Source organism: Cherax quadricarinatus, unplaced genomic scaffold (genome assembly GCF_038502225.1).
Source record: "Cherax quadricarinatus isolate ZL_2023a unplaced genomic scaffold, ASM3850222v1 Contig435, whole genome shotgun sequence".
NCBI lineage: Eukaryota > Metazoa > Arthropoda > Malacostraca > Decapoda > Parastacidae > Cherax > Cherax quadricarinatus.
Genome location: NW_027195461.1, coordinates 105001 through 130644, shown reverse-complemented (window position 1 = coordinate 130644; position 25644 = coordinate 105001). Strand labels below are relative to the sequence as shown.

The 25644-nt window shown below is 43.8% G+C and overlaps 1 long non-coding RNA gene across 1 annotated transcript in view; it reads right to left on the bottom strand.

The window, feature by feature from the left end:
• Positions 1 to 4337: 4337 nt before the first annotated feature.
• The window catches only part of LOC138851372 (uncharacterized), a 116442-nt gene continuing 95135 nt past the window's right edge, over positions 4338 to 25644 (bottom strand). Inside the window, exon 4 of the long non-coding RNA XR_011391183.1 lies at positions 4338 to 4795. This is a non-coding gene — a long non-coding RNA (uncharacterized lncRNA). The remainder of the gene's footprint in view (positions 4796 to 25644) is intronic.

Here is a 25644-nt window from a genome sequence, read left to right as displayed (position 1 = left end):
GAAGTCACTGACATCTTTTAGATTATGCGTTCCGGTCTGAGTAAGGTGTTTTAGAAGTCATGCCTAGAGTAAATGAAAGCATTCCTAATTACTCCTTTCCGAGTTAATTAGCAATACACCACTTATGTGGTCACTTACAAGTTTCTACCACTTAACTAACTTCTTGGCTTGAACGATCAGTTAACCATTTACTTTTTTTTTTACACAGTTTTACAGGCTAGGAACTGTTATCCTGCCTCAGCTCATTTCAGAGCCCAGCTCTAAGGTATACTACCACCTCCCAGGATGAGACCCAGCTAACACCCAGGTACCTTCTTACTGTTAGGTGAACTGGGGCAGGTGTAAGGAAACATGTTCAACGTTTCTCTCCTGCCGGGGATCGAACCACGGACACTCAGTGAGCTAAGTGCGCCACCAACCAAGCCACGGAAAGTAGATATCTACCACTTTCAACAAAAGTGAGAGAACTTCAGTTCTTGGAAGATAACTCAATAGTATGCCTTACTAGGATTATTAGAAGCACAATAAAAGGAATACTACTTAGAGGATACTTATTAACTCAGAATGAAAGCAATACACTTATTTTATTAACACTAGAAGGGCTGGTTATATAATTATTTGATCAGTTAATATTTTATTACTCGGAGAATAATTTAATATCACAGTGGAAACTGCATTTATGAATTATTAGAGGGAGACAGAAAAGCTAAAATTCTCGACACGAATAATAGGCTCTTGAACTGCTTCTAATAATGTAAAATAATTGGAATTCTTCAATTAATGAAACACTCCATTACAAGTCTCTGGGTCTCAGTCTCGGTCTCGGTCTCTCTCTCTCTCTCCTTCACACCAAGTGTTCTCGCTCCCAACACCAAAGAATCTTGGGTGTTGTCTTACTTCCACCAACGTCTCGGCTCTGATCTCACCACCACCACCACCTCCTCACTATGACAAAGTCTATCTTATAATCAGAGCACAACATGTAAAAGAGGTCAATGACCTTCCCGTACCCAAGACTGATTAATGTGGGTGATCTCACAAGGTCTAGAAAAAAACGTTGATCTTGTTTACAACACTATTTCCACACTATAAAAAGATCCGAAGTCAGCATTCATCACAGCAGAAGCTAAGCTTCAGATACTGGCAGATTAGATTAGATTTTGCCACCGAAGTGGCTAGTTTATTGTGCACCCCATATCCATCCTGTGGACGGTAGCGCGAGAGCATATGGATACACAAAAGGCCTAGGAACTAGGCCCCAAAGGGTTAACAGGAATACATATGGATTTATATCTACATATCTATAGTTCACTTATCTGTTACAAGCAAATTTAGGAAATTTGCTTAGTATATCTGGTATCTTATTTTCATTAATAAGATATCTTGACATGTCACATAGGTTATTATACTGTCTGTCTCTGTATTCCTCAATAAGTGGACAATTAAGCACATAGTGTTCAAGAGAGTGACCATATGCCTGATCACATAATTTACATTTAGTTTGATCATCATCTGTGTGTCTCCCAAACTGCCAGAAGTACTTGTAACCAAGCCTAAGCCTGGCCACTACAACATCAGTCAGTCTGTTCACATTGCAAGTTGCTCCATAAACATACTTATCTACGTTCATGTTATCATAGTGGGTTATAGATCTACTCAGGCTTCTAACTGCATTCCTATAACAATCATTTTCATTATTTACTTCTCTCCTAATATTATTCCTAATGCTAGACACAGTTATACCAAAGTTATATTCTACATTCTCCTTCTCGATACTCTTCTTGGCTAACATATCAACTTTATCATGAAGGAGTAATCCAATGTGTGATGGGATCCATAGCAATTGTACATTAATTCCTTTGTCCCTAATTTTTGAGTATCTATACCTGGCTTCCCCAATGAGCATGTTGTTGGAGTCATTATATGAGCCAAGAGCCTTCAATGATGACATAGAATCAGTAATGATGATAGAGTCAAGCTCAGTGTCATAGGTTAGCTTTAGCGCCATTAGGATTGCAAACAATTCAGTTTGCAGTGTAGACGCCCAGTTGTTAATTCTTATGCCTAACTCAACAAATTTATTATCGTTCTTAACTAGGGAGGTGGCAACAAGAGCAGATGCAGCCCTGCCAGAAGACTCCTGTTTAGATCCATCAGTGTATATAACTTGTGATAACTTGTTACTACCAGCTAACAAGAGATACTGGCAGCACCATCTACAGCTAACCTTCAGATACTGGCAGCAGTCACCATCTACAGCTAACCTTCAGATACTGGCAGCAGTCACCATCTACAGCTAACCTTCAGATACTGGCAGCAGTCACCATCTACAGCTAACCTTCAGATACTGGCAGCAGTCACCACCGGTGACTCCATCATCCTCATCCTGTACTCTTCTTACTCACCTACACTCCATCCCTCGCCCTCCACACTCCTTCACACACACACACCACCATGGCCCCCACCTCCATCTGGCCAAGCATCTTCAGCTTAACAAAGGGAAGTGCGGTGGCGTAGATGCATATCTGGAAGCTGTAATTAGCATAATGCATTTTGTCATCATGGTGATTCCACTTGGAGAGAGGCGGTGTGGAAGATGCTATCTGGGCGCAGCCTCTCTCCTCTCCTCACTCTTCCTTTCATCTCTTCCCCACCCCCCGCACCATCTTAAGAAGACATATTCGCCATTACGTTTTGTATTTCGCCATTACAGTAGTGACAAAGGGTTTCACCACCAAGACCAACAACAACTCAGTCTCCACGACTATCACAACTACCGCACCTCCTCATCACTGCCACTAAAACAACCATCATCATCGTGATCACCAGTGTCACCTCCAGCGCCTTCACCACATTACTACCAACACCATGGACACCATCATTACTGAAACTTCACTCGCTGCGATCACCACATCCAAGACAATTACAACCACTGCAGCACCACTAACACCACCCTAATGACCACTGCCAATACACGCACCACTAACACCACTCTTATAACCACAGCCACTACAGCACCACTACCTCTACTAGCACCATTAACATTATACCCACTGCGAATATCAACACCATTAACAACACTATAATTGTAATTTGACCCAGACAGGGCTGATCAGATAGCAATAGTATGAACAGAATATATCATAAATGTATGTATGACAACACAACACATTACAAAATTATATGTTATAACAGTATATATTACATCAGAATATATTACATAAGCATAAACTATATTTTAAACATGGTCTCTGTAGATATCAAACTGCCAGAGGTAGAGTGTTGTAGTAAGCAGACTAAGTCTGGTTACTACAACACTGTAGCACTTGTAACCACGACTAAGTCTGGTTATTACAACACTGTAGCACTTGTAACCAACACTGGCAACAACAACACTGAAATATATGTAACCAAGACTAAAGCTGGCTACTACGACATTAAAGAGCACTTGTCATTTAGACTAAGTTTGGCAAGAGGAACACTGAAAAACACGTAACCAAGATCTCAAGATGTATGATAGAGCAATATCTTGGAATCTTGGCGCAGAGAATACTTCTTTGCTTGCCTAACATACTGGCATGACCAAATTCCGCTAGAGATTTTTATCCACCAGTGACGCTGCCTACAACTGCTTTGCCTCACCTGTCTACAGTATATAAGCCCCTTTTATGTATGCTGTACTATTAACAACATTAATAGACTGAACACAATCTCGTTGGACTGATTTTCTCAAACTACTCCTCCACCAATTTTCCTCTGCATGTGACAGATGAAGAGTCGCTAGTTACCGAAACGTTTCCACAATAAAGATACTCAAGTGTTGCACATGTGTCTGATTCATCAACAGTGAAGTACATGTAACCAAGACTAAAGCAACCTGTTACCATCCTCTCCATCAATAGAAGTGTTCTGTAAGCACAATGTTCTATTATTGCCTTCCCAACTCAACTTAGTCATGGACTGGACCGTGGGGGCGTTGACCCCCGGAACACCCTACAGGTATACTCCATCCAGGTATCCTCATAATAACAATGTCACTTTCACATAGGGTTTGCAACCCATTTCTAAGTTAGATTAATCTAGGTCAGATAAAAAAGGCACAATACCGTGACTGGAACGATACACAAATAACCCGCACATGAAAGAGAAGCTCACGACGACGTTTCGGTCCGACTTGGACCATTTACAAAGTCACACTAACCAGAAGTGGTTAGTGTGACTTTGTAAATGGTCTAAGTCGGACCGAAACGTCGTCGTGAGCTTCTCTCTTTCATGTGCGGGTTATTTGTGTAATCTAGGTTAGGTTAGATTGGATTAGGTTACGTAAAGTTAGGTTACAAAAAAAAAAAACTTAATATGGAATGCCCGTTTTCTGTTTGACGTGGAAACAGAAAACGGTCATCCACTGTGCGCAGCTCATGTAATTATGTCATATTTCAACTGTTCAAGTCTCCTTCAACAGATGCCCATTTGATTGTTTTTACAACAGTGCCATACTGTCTGTTGTTAAGAGGACGAGATGTCTAGCTACTATACCTAAGTGAGAGGTGTGGCGAGTGCAACAGTCTCTCAACGGTGTAATCTGCCATCTCTCCATCACAGTATATCATCAGTGTAATCTGTCATCTCTCCCTCAGTTTCTCGGCAGTGTAATCTGCCATCTGTCATAATCTCTCGACAGTGTAATCTGCCAGCTTTACGAGTCTCCCAGAAGTGTAATCTTCCATCTCTCCATCACAGTCTCTCAGCAGGATTAGGCGAAGAATCACAGAGCTTCTCCATTGTTCTAAAATATCTGAAATGTGGAACGAAGCATTGACCAGGGAAATAGAAAATAATGAACTCAAGTAGAATGAATTATACAGAATCCAGGAGAAACAGAGGAAACAAAAACATAATGAAATTTAAAGAAATACAAATTATTTCTTCTCATATACCAAATCCAGGGCAAAAGCCACATGCAGTATCGGGCCCTTGCTCAAACAAGATGGAACCTTTACTGATGACAGCAAAGATATGAGTGAAATACTTAAGTCTCAATTTGACTGTGCTTAGTGAGCCATTAATCAGATTAAAACCCTGTCAAATATCTCCAAAATTTTTGACAGAGCCCTAACATCACTGGACTTCGAAAAAGTCATTTACAACATGCCCATGCACTCTGCCCCAGATTTGGAGGAACCTATATGTACATCAAGCACTGCAAGAAACTCCTGTCACCTGCCTTAAATATTCTACGGAAACATGGGAGTCATCTGACAGTCGTTAAAAACAAAAGAAATAGCCCAACTCCACAAAGGTGGCAGAAAAGCAAAGGCCAAAAACTATAATCCGATAGCAATAACATCCCAATTATAAAATTTTGGATTACCAAACAATTGCACAACCCAAAGGCAACATGGGTTTAGAGCAGGTCACTCCTACCTCTAAAAACCACTGGACTACTATGACATGAACTTGGATGCACCGGAAGACGAACAGAATGCAGATGTAATATGTGCAGATTTTGCAAAGTCTTTGACAAGTGAGGCTTGATTAGGTGTAATAATGCACAAAATGAGTGCAAAAGGAATAACTAGAAAAGTGGGCAGATGAATTTTTAATTAACTTTCTAACTAATAGAAGGCAAAGAGTAATAGTAAAGAGTCAATTCAAAGGCTACCATAGAGAAAAACTCAGTTCTCAAGGTCACAGTACTTGCCCTCATCCTTTTCCTAATCCTCATATCGGACATTGATAGAGATGTACAGTAACTCTTAATGCAGTATCATCCATTACAGACAATGATACAATTTTCATGAGAGAGTCATCCACTGGGGACACTGTAAACCCCCCAAGGAATATACAGTGGACCCTTGGTTATCGGCCGTCCAGAAGGCCAGCCTAAAAACAGAAATGGCCGATAACTGAAATTATTATTCCCATAAGAATTAATGTAAATACAATTAATCTGTTCCAGCCACCCAAAAATATTCACAAAAAAATAAATTTTTTAAAGATTAATTATAGTTTTACATAAACAAAACAATGAGAACTAAATAAATACATGAACAATTAAATCAGTACATTACACACCTTTATTGAAGATTGTTGTTGGCTTATGGAAGATAGGGAGGAGGAGAGAGGGAGGAGAGTTTATTGTTGGAAGGGAAATCCCCCTCCATAAGGATTTCAGGTATCAAAGCCCAATTTACCTGGAGTTTACCTGGAGAGAGTTCCGGGGGTCAACGCCCCCGCGGCCCGGTCTGTGACCAGGCCTCCTGGTGGATCAGAGCCTGATCTACCAGGCTGTTGCTGCTGGCTGCACGCAAACCAACGTACGAGCCACAGCCCGGCTGATCAGGAACTGACTTTAGGTGCTTGTCCAGTGCCAGCTTGAAGACTGCCAGGGGTCTGTTGGTAATCCCCCTTATGTGTGCTGGGAGGCAGTTGAACAGTCTCGGGCCCCTGACACTTATTGTATGGTCTCTTAACGTGCTAGTGACACCCCTGCTTTTCATTGGGGGGATGGTGCATCGTCTGCCAAGTCTTTTGCTTTCGTAGTGAGTGATTTTCGTGTGCAAGTTCGGTACTAGTCCCTCTAGGATTTTCCAGGTGTATATAATCATGTATCTCTCCCTCCTGCGTTCCAGGGAATACAGGTTTAGAAACCTCAAGCGCTCCCAGTAATTGAGGTGTTTTATCTCCGTTATGCACGCCGTGAAAGTTCTATGTACATTTTCTAGGTCGGCAATTTCACCTGCCTTGAAAGGTGCTGTTAGAGTGCAGCAATATTCCAGCCTAGATAGAACAAGTGACCTGAAGAGTGTCATCATGGGCTTGGCCTCCCTAGTTTTGAAGGTTCTCATTATCCATCCTGTCATTTTTCTAGCAGATGCGATTGATACAATGTTATGGTCCTTGAAGGTGAGATCCTCCGACATGATCACTCCCAGGTCTTTGACGTTGGTGTTTCGCTCTATTTTGTGGCCAGAATTTGTTTTGTACTCTGATGAAGATTTAATTTCCTCATGTTTACCATATCTGAGTAATTGAAATTTCTCATCGTTGAACTTCATATTGTTTTCTGCAGCCCACTGAAAGATTTGGTTGATGTCCGCCTGGAGCCTTGCAGTGTCTGCAATGGAAGACACTGTCATGCAGATTCGGGTGTCATCTGCAAAGGAAGACACGGTGCTGTGGCTGACATCCTTGTCTATGTCGGATATGAGGATGAGGAACAAGATGGGAGCGAGTACTGTGCCTTGTGGAACAGAGCTTTTCACCGTAGCTGCCTCGGACTTCACTCTGTTGACGACTACTCTCTGTGTTCTGTTAGTGAGGAAATTATAGATCCATCGACCGACTTTTCCTGTTATTCCTTTAGCACGCATTTTGTGCGCTATTACGCCATGGTCACACTTGTCGAAGGCTTTTGCAAAGTCTGGGGTTACTTCCCTTCTTTGTCTTTTAATGCCACTAGGACCAGCTTGAGAATCACTGGACCTTTGTCACACAAAATATCTGTCCAGAGAGCTCTGTTTCTGGTGTCTCTAAGATTTTCCTGAAGTGGGACAAGGTTCTGTTACTGAACCTGTTGCAAATGTAGCTTGTTTTGGCTTGGTCAGGGTGATATTTCTCAGCAAAATCTTGCACCCTAGTCCACACTGCACAAATCTCCTTAATCTCTAAAGGCACCTCCTTCATTCCCTCTTCCTCCTCCTCTGAAGCAAGTTTCTGAGCTGTGGTCTTTTGCTGTTCCAGATGAAGCTCTTGCAGCTCTTCAGTGGTTAGCTCTTCCCTGTGGTCCTCCACCAACTCTTCCACATCCTCATCACTAACCCCCAACCCCATGGACTTGCCCAGAGATACAATGGATTCCACAACAGGCATAGGGTCCTCAGGGTCAGCCCCAAACCCTTCAGAAGCCCTCTCTTGGATGCATTTTGGCCATAATTTTCTCCAAGCAGAGTTCAGAGTCGTGGAAGTCACTCCCATCCAAGTCTTACCTACAAGGTGTATGCAATGGAGGATACTGAAGAGATTCCTCCAGAACTCTCTTAGGGTCAAATCTGTGTCCGAGGTCACTTCAAAGCACCTCTGAAACATTGCTGGTCCATGGGACAGATGAGAGGAGTGGTGTTAGGAGGCAAGAACTTCACTGTGATGAAATGGAATTCCACAGACAATAGGTCTACCAAGTTTGGAGGATGAGCAGGAGCACTGTCCAGTACCAGGAGGCACTTGAGTGGCAATTTATGTTCCTGTGAGTGGCAGAAAACAACATGATGTTCAATGATGACAAATTTCATTTACTCCCATGTGGAAAACGTAAAAATATAAAAGGTATGAAGGAGTATAAAACACTTTCTAACCATACAATAGAACAAAAAACTAATGCGAAGGGCCTATGAGTCATAATGCCAGAGGATCTCACCTACAAGGATCACAACAGTGTCAGTATTATAAATGGTGACAATGTCGGTGTCACCACCACCAGCTTCACCTCACCTTAACTACTGGGAACACTTGGAAGCACTTGACCTGTACTCGTTGGAACGCAGGAGGGAGAGAGATATCATAATCTACACTTGGAAAATCTTGGAAGGAATGGTCCCAAATCTGCACACAGAAATCACTCCCTACGAAAGTAAAAGACTGGGGAGGAGATGCAAAATGCCCCCAATAAAAAGTAGGGGCACCATTGGTACACTAAGGGAAAACACCATAAGTGTCTGGGGCCCAAAACTGTTCAACAGCCTCCCATCAAGGATTAGGGGAATTGCCAATAAGCCCCTGGCTGCCTTCAAGAGAGAGCTGGACAGATACCTAAAGTTAGTGCCGGATCAGCCGGGCTGTGGCTCGTACGTTGGACTGTGTGCAGCCAGCAGTAACAGCCTAGTTGATCAGGCCCTGATCCATCGGGAGGCCTGGTCATGGACCGGGCCACGGGGGTGTTGATCCCCGAAATAACCTCCTGGTAACCACTATCTTCAACATCACTACCATCACCACCATAGCAGCAGAATCACCACCATCACTTCAACTCTCCAACACCCATGGCCTTACATCTGTCATCGCAAAGCCATCTATTTGATCACATCCGCAGTTTAATGAAGCCCCCTGGATTTCATCACCATCCTCTTTTCTTGCTTTGACATCAGCAAACAGTGATACATGGGGCTTGATTCCCTCTGTTAGATCGTTCATGCATGTACTCACCTAATTGTGGTTGAAGTGATAGTCATAGCTCCTGGCCCTGCCTCTTCACTCACTCCCTGCTCCTTAAGCAGAGAGCGACCTGTAACTCTTGTTGGCATGGTCGTGTCTCTGCATGGGACTTGTCACCTTCTCTACCTTCTCTCCCTTCACTTACTGTTATCCCTGCTCCCAACAGCTCTTCCCCTTCATTCCTCTGGCCTGCTTGGACTGATAGGGCCTTAGCGTAAGTCTCGTCTCCTTTCTTGCCATTGGGCTCCTCATTCAGTAGGGGTATACATACTTCAGATGCCATGTTTCCTCTGGGCAATAGCCTTGTAACTCACTTCAGCATTTTTACTTTATATTCCAGGCCATGTATCCTGGCTTCTGCGGGTTTGGCTTGCGAATCCCAATTCTTCTTCACTACCTCCATCCTCTTCTCTGTTTTCAGAGAAAGCTCACCTAGTTTGCTCTCCCACTCTCAGTCCATCCTTTTACATTGCTTTTCCATCCATTTTCCTTACCAGGACCATCTTCTGATCCCCTGGGCCTTCGACTTCCCCTCTGAGCCCCCATTATTTTTTTTGATGGGTTAGGTGTTGTAGTGTGTGTGTGTGTGTGTGTGTGTGTGTGTGTGTGTGTGTGTGTGTGTGTGTGTGTGTGTGTGTGTGTGTGTGTGTGTGTGTGTGTGTGTGTGTGTGTGTGTGTGTGTGTGTGTGTGTGTGTGTGTGTGTGTGTGAGGGGTGGAGGAGTTTTAAGTGGAAGAGAGATGGTGAGATGGAGGGAGGGGGACATGGAGAGCAATAGGGAGGTGGAGAGTGGGAAGGAGGGGTAGAGGAAGAGGGAGAGAAGGGGAGGAGGGAGGAGGGAAAAGAGAGGAAGAATGGGGGAGGGAGACAGAGAGGAAAAGAAAGGGGAGAAAGGAAAGAGAGGGAGGGAGAGGAGAGAGGGGGAAAGGAAGAGAATATAAGGCAAAGGAGGAAGAGAGGAGGAGGGGGAGGGAAAGGAGGGGAAGGAGGAGGAGGAGGAGGGCGACAGGGAGAGAGACAGTAAGAGTGAGAGAGTGAGAAAATGAGAGTGGGACAGTAAGAGTGTGTGAGAATAAGAGTGGGTGTGCAGTTTGTGTGTTATGTGGTTTATGTGTGGGTGAGTGGTTTGTGTGTTATGTGGTTTATGTGTGGGTGAGTGGTTTGTGTGTTTGTGTGTGCACTCACCTAATTGTACTCGCCTAACTGTGGTTGCAGGGGTCAAGACTCGGCTCCTGGCCTCACCTTTTCACTGACCGTTACTGGGTCCTCTCTCTCTCTCTCTCCCTGCTCCATGAGATTTATCATACCTAGTCTTAAAACTATGTATGGTTCCTGCCTCCACTACATCACATGCCAGACTATTCCACTTCCTAACAACTTTGTGGCTGAAGAAATACTTCCTAACATCCCTTTTGCTCATCTGAGTCTTCAACTTCCAACTGTGACCCCATGTTTGTGTGTCCCATCTGTGGAACATCCTGTCTCTGTCCACCTTATCTATTCCACACAGTATTTTGTATGTCATTATCATGTCACCCCTGACCCTCCTGTCCTCCAGTGTCGTCAGACCGATTTCCCTTAACATTTCTTAGTAGGACATTACCCTTAGCTCTGGAGCCAGCCTTGTTGCAAACCTTTGCACTTTCTCTAATTTCTTGACTGACTTGCTTGTGTGTGTGTGTACTCACCTATTTGTGGTTGCAGGGGTCGAGTCTTAGCTCCTGGCCCCGTGTGTGTGTGTGTGTGTGTGTGTGTGTGTGTGTGTGTGTGTGTGTGTGTGTGCACGCGCGCGCGCACGCATGATTTTTCACGACTCCAGTTTTAGAGACTCCAGAACGTGCCGAGTTTAGTTCCGTCCTGAGTGTTATACATTAAACGGCCAGAATCAGAGGTGCCATGTTCAATCATACTGACCTTTTTAGACTTCCTACTTTTAGACCTTGCTGGCTCTGGTCACGTCTTTCCAAAGAAAATTATTAATATAGATGATGCGGTAAATATTCTAGGCAGCTGCCGTGACAGGGATGGAAATGAGGGCAGAACGCAGGTACATGGCGTGTACCCACTTCTCATTTCCCACTTTTTCTTATTCAGTTTCTGTACTAATGGAATTATTTATTTGTCTTCCGCCAAATGTCTGCCAATAGGCTCAACAGTGTATTTTATACTGATTTAATCAGTACAGAAATGAGAAGATGTGATGTGGTGTAGACAGGTACACGGACTCTACTTCTCAATTTTTTAGCTTCTTAAAACACATTTCCATCAGTGTTTCACGATCATTTTTAAATTTATTTCCCTCCCCCTTCATTCAGAAGTAATAGCACATGTGCCAATAAGCGTCCTAATGATATCCCTCCAAGAAAGAACTCGAAATAATGGATTCAAATTGGATACGTTTAAATTTAGAAAGCATATAGGAAAGTACTGGTTTGGAAATAATGTAGTCGATGAGTAGAACAGTTTACTTAGTTGGGTCATTAAAGCTAAAAACTTGAGTAACTTCAAATTTAAGTGAGGGGAAGGATCTAAGAGGGTCTTGTACACGAGTTAATAGAGGTATCAAAGCTTATTCCTCGAGTAACATTGAAAGTGGGTTGGTCAAATATTTTTCTTAGTTGGTTTGGGTTTGAGAGGGACTTGCCTAATATGGGCCATTAGGCCTGCTGCAGTGTTCCTGTTTTCTTATGTTCTTACTAGAAAGAGCACAGGTACTGATGTGCATAAATATTCTGATATGTTGATGACATCATGATGTATGCAACATGCACTGTATTACTCCCCAAAACACTAGATTCCAAGTGGGTGTAGATCAATAAAAATATCGAGTATTATTGTACGGTGTTCCACAGGAAAATGGCTTCAAGGTGGGTAAAATGTCTATTTTTTTATCCAACACAACGAGCCTCCCTGCCCATGGATGCTTGGTGCAGAATGTGTTGCTCCTTGACGCCATCGTCAGTGAAGGAAATAAGAAAGTAAAGCCGTTTTTTTACTCTTTTCTTGGTGAAAAAGGAGTATGACTGTACATCAATCTTCTCTTAATAGAGCATTACGCGATCACCATTTTTACCATCTATGGTAAAAATGGAATAAATAAATATGTAATTATGAATATAAACATGTTCTTGATGGTTTTATCTTGTAGCTTTAGTAATAATGTAGTCTGGTGCAATATAGTTTGGTGCAATGTAGTTTGGTATAGTGTAGTTTGTTGTATCGTAGTTTGTGCAATGTTGTATGGTGCAGTGTGGTGTAGTATAGGCTAGTGTAGTATCATGTGGTGTATTTATTCTCGGTGCGTCACAACTGACGTAAACAGTCTCAGGATGATGATGGTGGTGTTGGATCACCAAGGTTTGTCGTGGAGGCGAACACACGTTTACCTCACTGGGTTTATACAGCTCGTTGCCTGACATATCACGCCGCATTTCTCTAATTTGCTTATTTGTGATTCAACTTGCGTTTTATTGGTTTATGTAACCAAAATTAACTTGAATTTAATAAAAATACGATTTGGCGGAAAATAAGAAAGGTTTTGAAATTGATGTTGAGATAACCGGTACACACACACACACATACACAGTGAAGAGGCGGGGCCAAGAGCTGAGACTCGATCCCTGCAACCACAACTAGGCAAGTACAACTAGGCGAGTACATATACACCAAAGAGGCGAGACCAGGAGCCATGAATCGACCCCTGCAACGACATATAGAAAAGTATATATAGGTGAGTACACACATACACACACACACACAGTGAAGTGAAGAGGCTTCTGAGTGAGCTAGATACCTCAAAGGCAATGGGGCCAGATAACATCTCCCCATGGGTATTGAGAGAGGGAGCAGAGGCGCTATGTGTACCCCTAACAACAATATTCAATACATCTATCGAAACAGGGAGATTGCCTGAGGCATGGAAGACAGCAAATGTAGTCCCAATCTTTAAAAAAGGAGACAGACATGAAGCATTAAACTACAGACCAGTGTCACTGACATGTATAGTATGCAAAATCATGGAGAAGATTATCAGGAGAAGAGTGGTGGAACACCTAGAAAGGAATGATCTCATCAACAGCAGCCAACATGGTTTCAGGGACGGAAAATCCTGTGTCACAAACCTACTGGAGTTCTGACATGGTGACAGCAGTAAGACAAGAGAGAGAGGGGTGGGTGGATTGCATTTTCTTGGACTGCAAGAAGGCGTTTGACACAGTTCCACACAAGAGATTGGTGCAAAAACTGGAGGACCAAGCAGGGATAACAGGGAAGGCACTACAATGGATCAGGGAATACAGTGGACCCCCGCGTACCGGACGCATCGCATACCGTACAATCCGCATACCGGACGCTTTGATCGCAAAAATTTTGCCTCGCATACTGCCCAAAAACCCGCTCACCGCCCTTCGTCCGAGACGTGTCCAATGTGCGGCCTGAGCCACGCTCACATGTTCCGCCGGTGGCATTGTTTACCAGCCAGCCTCCGCGGTAACATCCAAGCATACAATTGGAACATTTCGTATTATTACAGTGTTTTTGGTGATTTTTTCTGGAAAATAAGTGACCATGGGCCCCAAGAAAGCTTTTAGTGCCAACCCTACAGCAATAAGGGTGAGAATTACTATGGAGATGAAGAAAAAGATCATAGATAAGTATGAAAGTGGAGTGTGTGTCTCCGAGCTGGCCAGGTTGTATAATAAACCCCAATCAACCATCGCTACTATTGGTGGTACAGCTGCTGCTGCTGCTGTACCACCGTCAGCTGCTGCTGTAGTACCGTCTGCTGCTGCTGTAGCATCGTCTGCTGCTGCTGTAGCATCGTCTGCTGCTGCTGTAGCATCGTCTGCTGCTGCTGTAGCATCGTCTGCTGCTGCTGTAGCATCGTCTGTTGCTGCTGTAGCATCGTCTGTTGCTGCTGTACCACCGTCAGCTGCTGCTGCTGCTATAGCATCGTCTGCTGCTGCTGCTGCTGTAGCATCGTCTGCTGCTGCTGTAACATCGTCAGTAGCTGCTGTAGCATCGTCTGCTGCTGCTGTAGCATCGTCTGTTGCTGCTGTAGCATCGTCTGTTGCTGCTGTACCACCGTCAGCTGCTGCTGCTGCTGTAGCATCGTCTGCTGCTGCTGTAGCATCGTCTGTTGCTGCTGTAGCATCGTCTGTTGCTGCTGTACCACCGTCAGCTGCTGCTGCTGCTGTAGCATCGTCTGCTGCTGCTGCTGCTGTAGCATCGTCTGCTGCTGCTGTAACATCGTCAGTTGCTGCTGTAGCATCGTCTGCTGCTGCTGTAGCATCGTCTGTTGCTGCTGTAGCATCGTCTGTTGTTGCTGTACCACCATCAGCTGCTGCTGCTGCTGTAGCATCGTCTGCTGCTGCTGTAGCATCGTCTGTTGCTGCTGTAGAATCGTCTGTTGCTGCTGTAGCATCGTCTGTTGCTGCTGTACCACCGTCAGCTGCTGCTGCTGCTGTAGCATCGTCTGCTGCTGCTGCTGCTGTAGCATCGTCTGCTGCTGCTGTAGCATCGTCTGTTGCTGCTGTACCACCGTCAGCTGCTGCTGCTGTAGCATCGTCTGCTGCTGCTGTAACATCGTCAGTTGCTGCTGTAGCATCGTCTGTTGCTGCTGTACCACCGTCAGCTGCTGCTGCTGCTGTAGCATCGTCTGCTGCTGCTGCTGTAGCATCGTCTGCTGCTGCTGTAACATCGTCTGTTGCTGCTGTACCACCGTCAGCTGCTGCTGCTGCTGTAGCACCGTTGTTGGTGTGGCTTATTGAGAATACCAAGAAACAATTAACCCCAGAGGATTTGCCACCCAGGATAACCCAAAAAAGTCAGTGTCATCGAAGACTGTCTAACTTATTTCCACTGGGGTCCTTAATCTTGTCTCCCAGGATGCAACCCACACCAGTCGACTAACACCCAGGTGAACAGGGAAAAATGCCTGGAACTAGTGCTCATATTGGTGAATTTAGAGCCAGCAAAGGTTGGTTTGAGAGATTTAAGAATCGTAGTGACATACTCAGTGTGATAAGGCCTGTTCTGGAAGAAAATGCCAAACAGGACCTACAGTACTCAGGAGGAAAAGGCACTCCCAGGACACAGTGTCTCATCAGTCATTGCTGCATCTTCAATAAAGGTAAGTGTCATTTATTCTTCATTTAGTAGAGTAGTACATGCACAATATATATTGTGCATGTACTACTCTACTATTGTGCATGTATCCTTCTCTTTGTGTGTAGGAAAATGTATATTTCATGTGGTAAATTTTTTTTTTTCATACTTTTGGGTGTCTTGCACGGATTAATTTGATTTCCATTATTTCTTATGGGGAAAATTCATTCGCATACCGAACATTTCGCATAACAGCCAGTCCTCTTGCACGGATTAAGGTCGCTATGCGGGGGTCCACTGTACTTGTCAGGAAGACAGCAGCGAGTCATGGTACGTGGCGAGGTGTCAGAGTGGGCACCTGTGACCAGCGAGGTCCCGCAGGGGTCAGTCCTAGGACCAGTGCTGTTTCTGGTATTTGTGAACGACATGACGGAAGGAATAGACTCTGAGGTGTCCCTGTTTGCAGATGACGTGAAGTTGATGAGAAGAATTCACTCGATCGAAGACCAGGCAGAACTACAAAGGGATCTGGACAGGCTGCAGACCTGGTCCAGCAATTGGCTCCTGGAGTTCAATCCCACCAAGTGCAAAGTCATGAAGATTGGGGAAGGGCAAAGAAGGCCGCAGACGGAGTACAGTCTAGGGGGTCAGAGACTACAAACCTCACTCAAGGAAAAAGATCTTGGGGTGAGTATAACACCAGGCACATCTCCTGAAGTGCACATCAACCAAATAACTGCTGCAGCATATGGGTGCCTAGCAAACCTCAGAACAGCATTCCGACATCTTAATAAGGAATCATTCAGGACCCTGTACACCGTGTATGTTAGGCCCATATTGGAGTATGCGACACCAGTTTGGAACCCACACCTAGCCAAGCACGTGAAGAAACTAGAGAAAGTGCAAAGGTTTGCAACAAGACTAGTCCCAGAGCTAAGAGGTATGTCCTACAAGGAGAGGTTAAGGGAAATCAACCTGACGACACTGGAGGACAGGAGAGATAGGGGGGACATGATAACGACATACAAAATACTGAGAGGAATTGACAAGGTGGACAAAGACAGGATGTTCCAGAGATTGGACACAGTAACAAGGGGACACAGTTGGAAGCTGAAGACACAGATGAATCACAGGGATGTTAGGAAGTATTTCTTCAGCCACAGAGTAGTCAGTAAGTGGAATAGTTTGGGAAGCGATGTAGTGGAGGCAGGATCCATACATAGCTTTAAGCAGAGGTATGATAAAGCTCACAGCTCAGGGAGAGTGACCTAGTAGCGATCAGTGAAGAGGCGGGGCCAGGAGCTCGGACTCGACCCCCGCAACCTCAACTAGGTGAGTACAACTAGGTGAGGTGAGTACACACACACACCCCCCAGAGGCGCATCCAGGAGCTATAACTCGAACCCTGCAACCACTTATACGGAAGTACAGATAGGTGAACTCGAGCGCGGGCACACACACACATACACACACACACACAAGAGAAGAAGCGGGTCCAGGAGCTATGAATGAGATGGGACACAGAAACAAGGGGTCACAATTGGAAGATGAAGACACAGATGAGTCAAAGGGATGTTAGGAAGTATTTCTTCAGTTATCGATTTGTCAGGAAGTGGAACAGTCTGGCAAGTGATGTAGTGGAGGCAGGAACCATACCTAGTTTTAAGACGAGGTATGATACAGCTCATGGAGCAGGGAGAGAACCCAGTAGCGACCAGTGAAGAGGCGGGGCTAGGAGCCGAGTCTCGACTTCTGCAACCACAATTAGGTGAGTACAATTAGGTGAGTGTACACACACACACACACACACACACACAAAGGGGACAGTCACGTTCAAAGAGGAGCGTGAAATTCGATACGTCAGCGGGGGGACCTCAATTTGCGGTGTACGTACATGCAAGCGTGCATGGTGGCAGTGGTGGCGACGGTGACCACCACCCCATTATTGATGTCTGCCCACTTGTCACTGCTGGTACTGCTGGTTTCACGCCTGTTAATGTGTTCACTTCCCTCCCTCTCCCTCCTCCCTAACCTTACTCCTACCTCCCCACTCCCTCTATTCCACCCCTCCCTCATGTTCACCCCCTTCACTCAATTCTCCACCAGTCATGAGTTTTTTTGCTTTCCTATCACCTTCTCTGCAGTTTAGGTGCTATCGTCTTCAGACTCATCACAGAGCACTGATACGCTTTACCCAGCACTTGCATAGCTCTAGAACCTCAAGTTTCTTTTCACATTTCTATTTTCACTCAGATTATGCCTTATGCATAGTGAATTCGTCATGGATGCCTCAATATCTTTGGGTTACCTTCGTCTTCAACTGCCGCCTACAAACCCAAGGTAGTGATCAGAGCTATAGTGTTTCCCTGGTACTCGAGCTCACGCCCTAAGACAGCATAAAACACAGTTTTTTGGTGAAAATTTGAGAAGTTTCATTATCGTCGTGAATTGTGTTAACACCATTATCGCTGTACACACTTCTACTTACTATATTTTCTACATTTGGTATCACAAAGAGAACTGGCCTCCTATATGAACTAGGCGAAATGAATATTGTTAGTAACATACTCAGTTGAATAATAGGATCTCTGAGTATTCTGTTTTCTATCAAGGTTTAAGAAGTGATACTGCACAGTCAGTTCTCACTCTTAAGCTCTCTAATGTCCTGATCAACGGTCTCCTAAACCTTCTACCTACTTCACATAGTTATAAGATATGCTGATGACATCTTGAGCTTTACAACAAGGAATAAAACACGAATGCCATTTTTAATGAACTTCAAGCAATTTGTAATCAACTAGGCCTCGTCATATCTTTATTAACGACAAAGATATTGACAAGCAAAGAAAATGCCCCACCCATCTATTTGTCGAATGTTTGTCGAGATATTAATGAAAATGAGATCCTAACTAGGCCTATGAAGCAAATATCCTAAATTTGCTTGCAACAGATAAGACAGTTGTAGTTATAAATCCAGAAGAACTCCTGTTAACTATTTTGCGGGCCAAGTTTCTAGGCCTTTTTTTTTTGTATATGTTACTTCTTTGAGGACCAAGATCCTAGGCCTTTTGTATGTCCATCTGATCTTGCGCTACCATCCACAGGGTGGATATGGTTTGCACAATAAACTAGCTCCTCAGGCTGCAAAATTTAGGATGTTTGCTTAAGACAATTACATATTGATATAAATCTAGACGAACTCCTGTTAATCCTTTTAGGGCATAGTTCCTAGGCCTTTTTGGGTATCCATATTCGCTTGCGCTCTACCGTCCACATGATGGATAGTGGCTGCCAGTAGCCAACAGCTATATAACTTTTGTATATCAAGACACTAGACACCACCGTTTGTGTGCGACCTGCCGTGCCCCAACCCTAGGGCCAATGGCTTCCCTATTGTCTGGTGGCAATAATTTGTGCCTCGGCCACAGGGCTGGAATCACTGGGTCTCAGTTGTATGGCAGACGGTGTCTCCACTTTTACACCATCTCCTTTTTGAAAGCCTCTATGGATCATCGTATGACTAAGATCCGTGCCAGAACGTCATTTCATGAAGAATACCTACCCATCCTTACCCGCAGCAGTCAGTACTTACCTCTATACATTTTGCCAAACCGAGGCTCAAGCCTAGGATTTCTTGTTGTGAAACATATATAACGTAATTACTACAGAGCTACTCAATACTTGATGAAGGCGGCGATAGTAATAATATTAGCATCAACAGTGTAGTAACAACTCCACAACTACCTTCCGCACAAAAAACACAAAATGAGTGACCGTGCCATAGCAGGAACCATTCAAATTCTATTCCTTTTCACCCCTGACGTGATAATCGTTAAAGACAGACGGATACTTTGTCTTGTTTTCATCTCTAATGTGTGGGTTAGTCTTCCACACAAGGATCTGTAATTGCTCCGATAATGTTTCTTAATTTATACAAATGACTTACAAAAAGAAAAAAAAAATATTGGTCTATATTTGCGGATGATGCAAAAAGCAGGGGAAAACAAACTACAAAAATGACTGGAAATCAGTACAGAATAACTTGGATAAACTGAGCAAATGGAGTGATGGATGGTGGAATTAAATATAGATAAATACAATGTAATGAAAGTGGGAGAAAGCAAAATCAGGCCACACGAAGAATATATAGACTGTAATTAAATAGCGAGATCATCATACAAGAACATAAGAAAGGGGGAGGAATGCAGCACGCCTACTTGTCCATGCAAGGCAGGTCCAACTCACACCTGCCCACTTATGTATTTATCTAACCTATTTCTAAAATTACACAATGTTTTAGCTTCAATGACGCTACTCGGGAATTTGTTCCACTTATCCACAACTCTGTTACAAAACAAATGCCTTCCTATAATCTTTTCTGAATCTAAATTTTTCCAACTTGAAGCCATTACTGCGAGTTTTGTCTTGACTAGATAATTTTCAGCACGCTATTTACATTCCCTTTATTTATTCCTGTTTTCCATTTATACACCTCAATCATATCCCTAATTCTACGCCTTTTTAGAGAGTGATGATTCAGGGCCCTCAGTATATCCTCATAGGGAAGATTTCTGATACATGGGATCATCTCTGGCCTAACCAGACTTCTGTGGACTTCTGTTATACTTCTTGATATACCAAGAATTTTATTCGCTTTAACGCAAATACTTACGCACTGTTGTCTGGGCTTTAGATTACTGCTAACCAAATCTTTGTCGCAGTCAGAGATATTAACATCGACATTATTTAGCTTATAAGTATCATGATTATTTACCTTTCCAACGCTTAGAACTTTGCATTTGTCTATGTTAAACTGCATCTGCCACTTCACCGACCACTGCACCAGTCTATTCAGATCTTCCTGGAGCACTCTAGCGTCCTCGTCAGAATGAATTCGATGGCCTATTTAGGTGTCATCGGCAAACTTACTTGCGTCGCTATTTATACCCTCTTCTATATCATTTATGTAAATTGTGAACAAGAAGGGGCCCAACACTGACCCCTGTGGAACACCGCTTGTGACGCTTCTGCATTCTGATTTCTCCCCCTTTAAGCAAACTCTTTGTTGCCTATCTGTCAACCACGCCTCTATACAGGAAAGAATTTCTCCTAGTCCGTGTGCCTCAACTTTCCTCAATAGTCTCCAATGCGGCACTCTGTCAAAAGCCTTATTGAAGCCCATATACACAATCTGATATTCAATACCATGATCCACCTCCTCAAATACCTTAGCGAAAAAAGTTAGTTCATAAGGCAGGAACGCCCTTTTGAGATTCATTAATCAATTTATGTCTATCAAGATGGTTACGAATAGCCTCGGCAATTAGAGATTCCATCAATTTTCCCACTGTGGAGTTTTGTTTTTTTGGTCTGTAGTTCGACGCTAAGGACCTGTCATCTGTAGATAGGTATTACATTTGTCATTTTCCACTTATCTGGTATTATGCCAGTTCGTAGAGATAAGTTCAAAAGACTAGCCAAGGGTTCAGTAAGTTCTGCCTTACATTCCTTTAAAACTCTTGTGAACAGCTTATCAGTGCCTGGGGATTTATTAGGTTTTAATTTATCTATTTGTCTGAGAACTATGTCACTAGTAACTTGGATCGTGCATAACTTACCATCATTCAGTTCAACATAGTTTATTTCTGGGATTTCACTAGTATCTTCCTGCGTAAAAACTGAGAGGAAGTGTTAAAAATTCTACACATTTCCTCATCACTGTCGGTGAGCTGACCTGACTTGAGTGGGCCTATCTTTTCCCTAATCTTACTTCTTTATACCTGAAAGAAACTCTTTGGATTACTCTTCGAATCCCTTGCAATTGTGACCTCAATTTCATTTTGCTTTTCTTATTCCCTTTCTTATTTCATGCTTTAACTGAATATATTGATTTCTTAGGTGCCTCTCTCCTCTTTTGATTCGCCTATATATGCCTCTCTTTTCACTAATGAGGTGTTTTAATCCAATGTTTATCCAATTTGGATAATTTTTGCTTGATCTGATTTCTCTATTTGGAACATAAGTTGTCTGTGCAGCTAGAACTATGCTCTGAAAATCGTCATATTGGCAACCATCACTACATACCTTACCCACAGTCAGGTCATTCCAGTGCAACCCACCCAGGTAATTTCGCAAACCTGCAAAATCGGCCAGGCGGAAGTCAGGGGCAGAGACTTGATTGTAGTTATTAGAGTTATTCCATGATATATTGAAACTCGGTGATCTGTGATCGCTTTCCCCAATCTCATTATTAACCTCAAGATTATTAATTAGTTATTCATTTATAAAAAAAAATTGTCACAAACTTAAAACAGCTTTCATGTTGGAAGGAGAAATGTTAAAAATTTATTTGCAACATATATTAAGGCAGAATTGGAATATGCGGCAGCTTTGTAGTGCCTACGCCTAAAAAAAAGTGGATAAGTTAGAAAAGTTCAAAAAACTCCAAGACCTAAAACAAAAAAAATGTGAGTATGAATGGTTAATTCTGAAGATGAAATCGTTGGCTGACATGAGGAAAAAGAGGCATAACAAGAACTTACAAACTTATAAAATGACATCAAATAATAAATACAGAAGACTTCATAGTGCCTGTTACAATCTTATATTAAGAATAAAAAGTAGAGCCTAGGGAACACAAGAAAAATTTTGGTAAATCAAAGAAACGAATTAAAAGACAAGTAGTAAGTACTGCAACTTTTGAAAAATATATAATGAAAAAATTAGTTAAGACGAACACACACACACACACACACACACACACACACACACACACACACACACACACACACACACACACACACACACATACACACACACACACACACACACACACACACATATACACACACACACACACATACACACACACACACATACACACACACACACACACACACACACACACACACACACACACACACACACACACACGCACGCACACACACACACACACACACACACACACACACACACACACATACACACACACACACACACACACACACACACACACGCACGCACGCACACACATGCACACACATACACACATGCACACACACACACACACACACACACACACACACACACACACACACACACACACACACACACACACACACACACACACACCCACCCACACACCCACCCACACACCCACCCACACACCCACCCACACACTCACCCACACCCCCCACACCCCCCCACAAACACACACACGCAACACACACAACACACACACAATACACACACACACACATATTGCCAGACTCACACATACACTCCCCCCCCCTCCCCCACCGACATCTCACTCCTTCACCTGATCCCTCCCCTCCCTCTTTCACCCTCCCCCTCCCCACCTCTCCCTCTCCCACTCACCCACTTACCCACTTGATTCACTCTCCTTCCCACTTCCCCTCCCCACTACTCTCCCATATAGCCACAGTTCCTCCTCTACCTCCCCCCCCACACTCTGACATATACAATACTAACCTAACATACAGAATTACATAGGTTTCCCACTCTGAGGCAATCAGGATAAAAAAAAATGGGTTGCCAGAGAGCAACAAGAAAACCCAAGGGACAGGAGGAGGGAACTGCAAAGGAAGATTGGGCAGCAGAGCTCACAAAAAGGGAACAAGAATGGGAAAAGAAACTAGAAGAACTTAGCATGAGAATGGAAGAGAGGATAGACATGGAAAGCAGGAAGTGGGAGGTGAAAGTCAAAGCAGCAGAGGCCAGGATACAGAGCTTAGAAGAGGAACTGGAAAATCTGAAACAGACTAAAGAACTAAAGAACATTTTGGGATTGACAACAGAGACCGCTACCTCAGCCACAAATAAGGGGACTGTAGGGACAGAAGGAGCAAAACTGCATGTAGAAGCTCTATCAGTGGAGACTGTAGTAAATGAAAGAGCTAAGCTATATGTGGAGGCCCTAAAAGACCACAACAGAGCCCAGGGAAAGCCGAGAAGGGAAAATGACAGGCCACTGAGCCCATGTACAGTAGCTAGTGAAACTGAAGAAAGGAAAGCTGCAATGGAGGAAATCAAATTGAATGAGGGGATACACAGGGATATGCAGTGGGAGAATGAAAGGGTGAGGTCAGTCTTTGTGTATGGGCTACAGGAAGTTGAAGGGGAAACATATGAAGCAAGAAAACAAGGGGAAAAAAAAGCAATTGAAAGCATCATGAAAGTAATCGGAGAAGACGACATGACCCAGCTGGAAAATTTTCGGAGAATAGGGGGGTTTGTAAAAAAAAGAACCCGGCCAGTGAAAGTGACCTTCAAGGCAGAATCGACTCGGAACAGGATACTGTGGGAGAAAGCACGATTAAGGGACATGCCGGAATACAGGAAGGTGTATCTCGACCGCGACAGAACACAAGATTTCGTCGGAAACTGAGAGAGATGATACAAAGGCGAAAGGAGGAAAGAGAGGGGATGGAGAAGACAGACAGGAGATCCCAGACACAGGAAGAAGATCAAATACAACCTCCCTCACAGCTTCCTATAGAAGCCTCCCAACCAGGTCAACCCCAGTGCAGCCAAACACTCTAAACCAAAACACCCATGTCATATCCAATGCCCCCACCCACTACATTACAAACTCCACCCCCACAGCAACCACCCATAGTTCCTTATCAGGTCTCCCAATTCCCCAACCCCAATACACCTCCCAGACCACAGTCTTAGAAAAGAAGTTGAAGGTATGGTATACAAATGCAGATGGAATAACAAATAAGTATGAGGAGTGGCATGAAAGAATCAAGGAGACATCCCCAGACATAATAGCACTCACAGAAACAAAACTCACCAGAATAATAACAGATTCAATCTTTCCACCCGGATATCAAATCCTCAGGAAAGACAGAGGGAGGAGAGGGGGAGGAGGAGTTGCACTGCTCATTAAAAGCCAGTGGGGTTTTGAGAAAATGGAAGGAATGGATGGCACGGGTGAAAGGGACTACTTAGTAGGAACAATCCAGTCTGAGGGACATAAGGTGATAATTGCAGTAATGTACAACCCACCACAGAACTGCAGGAGACCAAGAGAAGAATACGATGAGAGCAACAGAGCCATGGTCGACACACTAGCCGAGGTGGCCAGGAGAGCACATGTGGGGGGAGCAAAGTTACTAGTTATGGGTGATTTCAATCACAAGGAGATTGACTGGGAAAACCTGGAGCCCCATGGGGGTTCCGAAACATGGAGAGCCAAGATGATGGATGTAGTACTGGAAAACCTCATGCATCAACATGTTAGAGACACTACCAGAGAGAGAGGAGAAGATGAACCAGCAAGACTGGACCTTGTATTCACCTTGAGTAGTTCAGACATCGAGGATATCTTGTATGAAAGGCCCCTGGGAGCTAGTGATCATGTGGTTCTGTGCTTCGACTACATAGTTGAGCTCCAAGTGGAGAGAGTAGCAGGAATAGGGTGGGAAAAACCAAACTACAAAAGGGGAAACTACTCAGGCATGAGGAACTTCCTTCAAAACATTCAGTGGGAGAGGGAACTGACAGGAAAACCAGTACAAGAAATGATGGACTATGTGGCAACAAAATGCAAGGAGGCAGAGGAGAGGTTTGTTCCCAAGGGAAACAGAAATAATGGGAAGAACAGAACGAGTCCTTGGTTCACCCAAAGGTGTAGGGAGGCAAAAACTAGGTGTACTAGAGAATGGAAAAGGTACAGAAGACAGAGAACTCAGGAAAATAAAGAGATTAGCCGAAGAGCCAGAAATGAATATGCACAGATAAGAAGGGAGGCTCAGCGACAATATGAAAATGACATAGCATCGAAAGGCAAGACTGACCCGAAGCTGTTGTACAGCCACATCAGGAGGAAAACAACAGTCAAGGACCAGGTAATCAGACTGAGGAAGGGTGATGGGGAATTCACAAGAAACGACCGAGAGGTATGTCAGGAGCTCAACACGAGATTTAAAGAAGTATTTACAGTGGAAACCAGTAGGACTCCAGGAAATCAGAACAGGGGGGTACACCAGCAAGTGCTGGATGAGGTACATATAACCAAGGAGGAAGTGAAGAAGCTGCTATGCGAACTTGACACCTCAAAGGCGGTGGGACCAGACAACATCTCTCCGTGGGTCCTTAAAGAGGGAGCAGAGATATTGTGTGTGCCATTAACAAAGATCTTCAACACATCATTTGAAACTGGGCAACTCCCTGAGGTATGGAAGATGGCAAATGTAGTCCCAATTTTTAAAAAGGGAGACAGACATGAGGCACTAAACTACAGACCTGTATCACTAACGTGTATAGTATGCAAGGTCATGGAGAAGATAATCAGGAGGAGAGT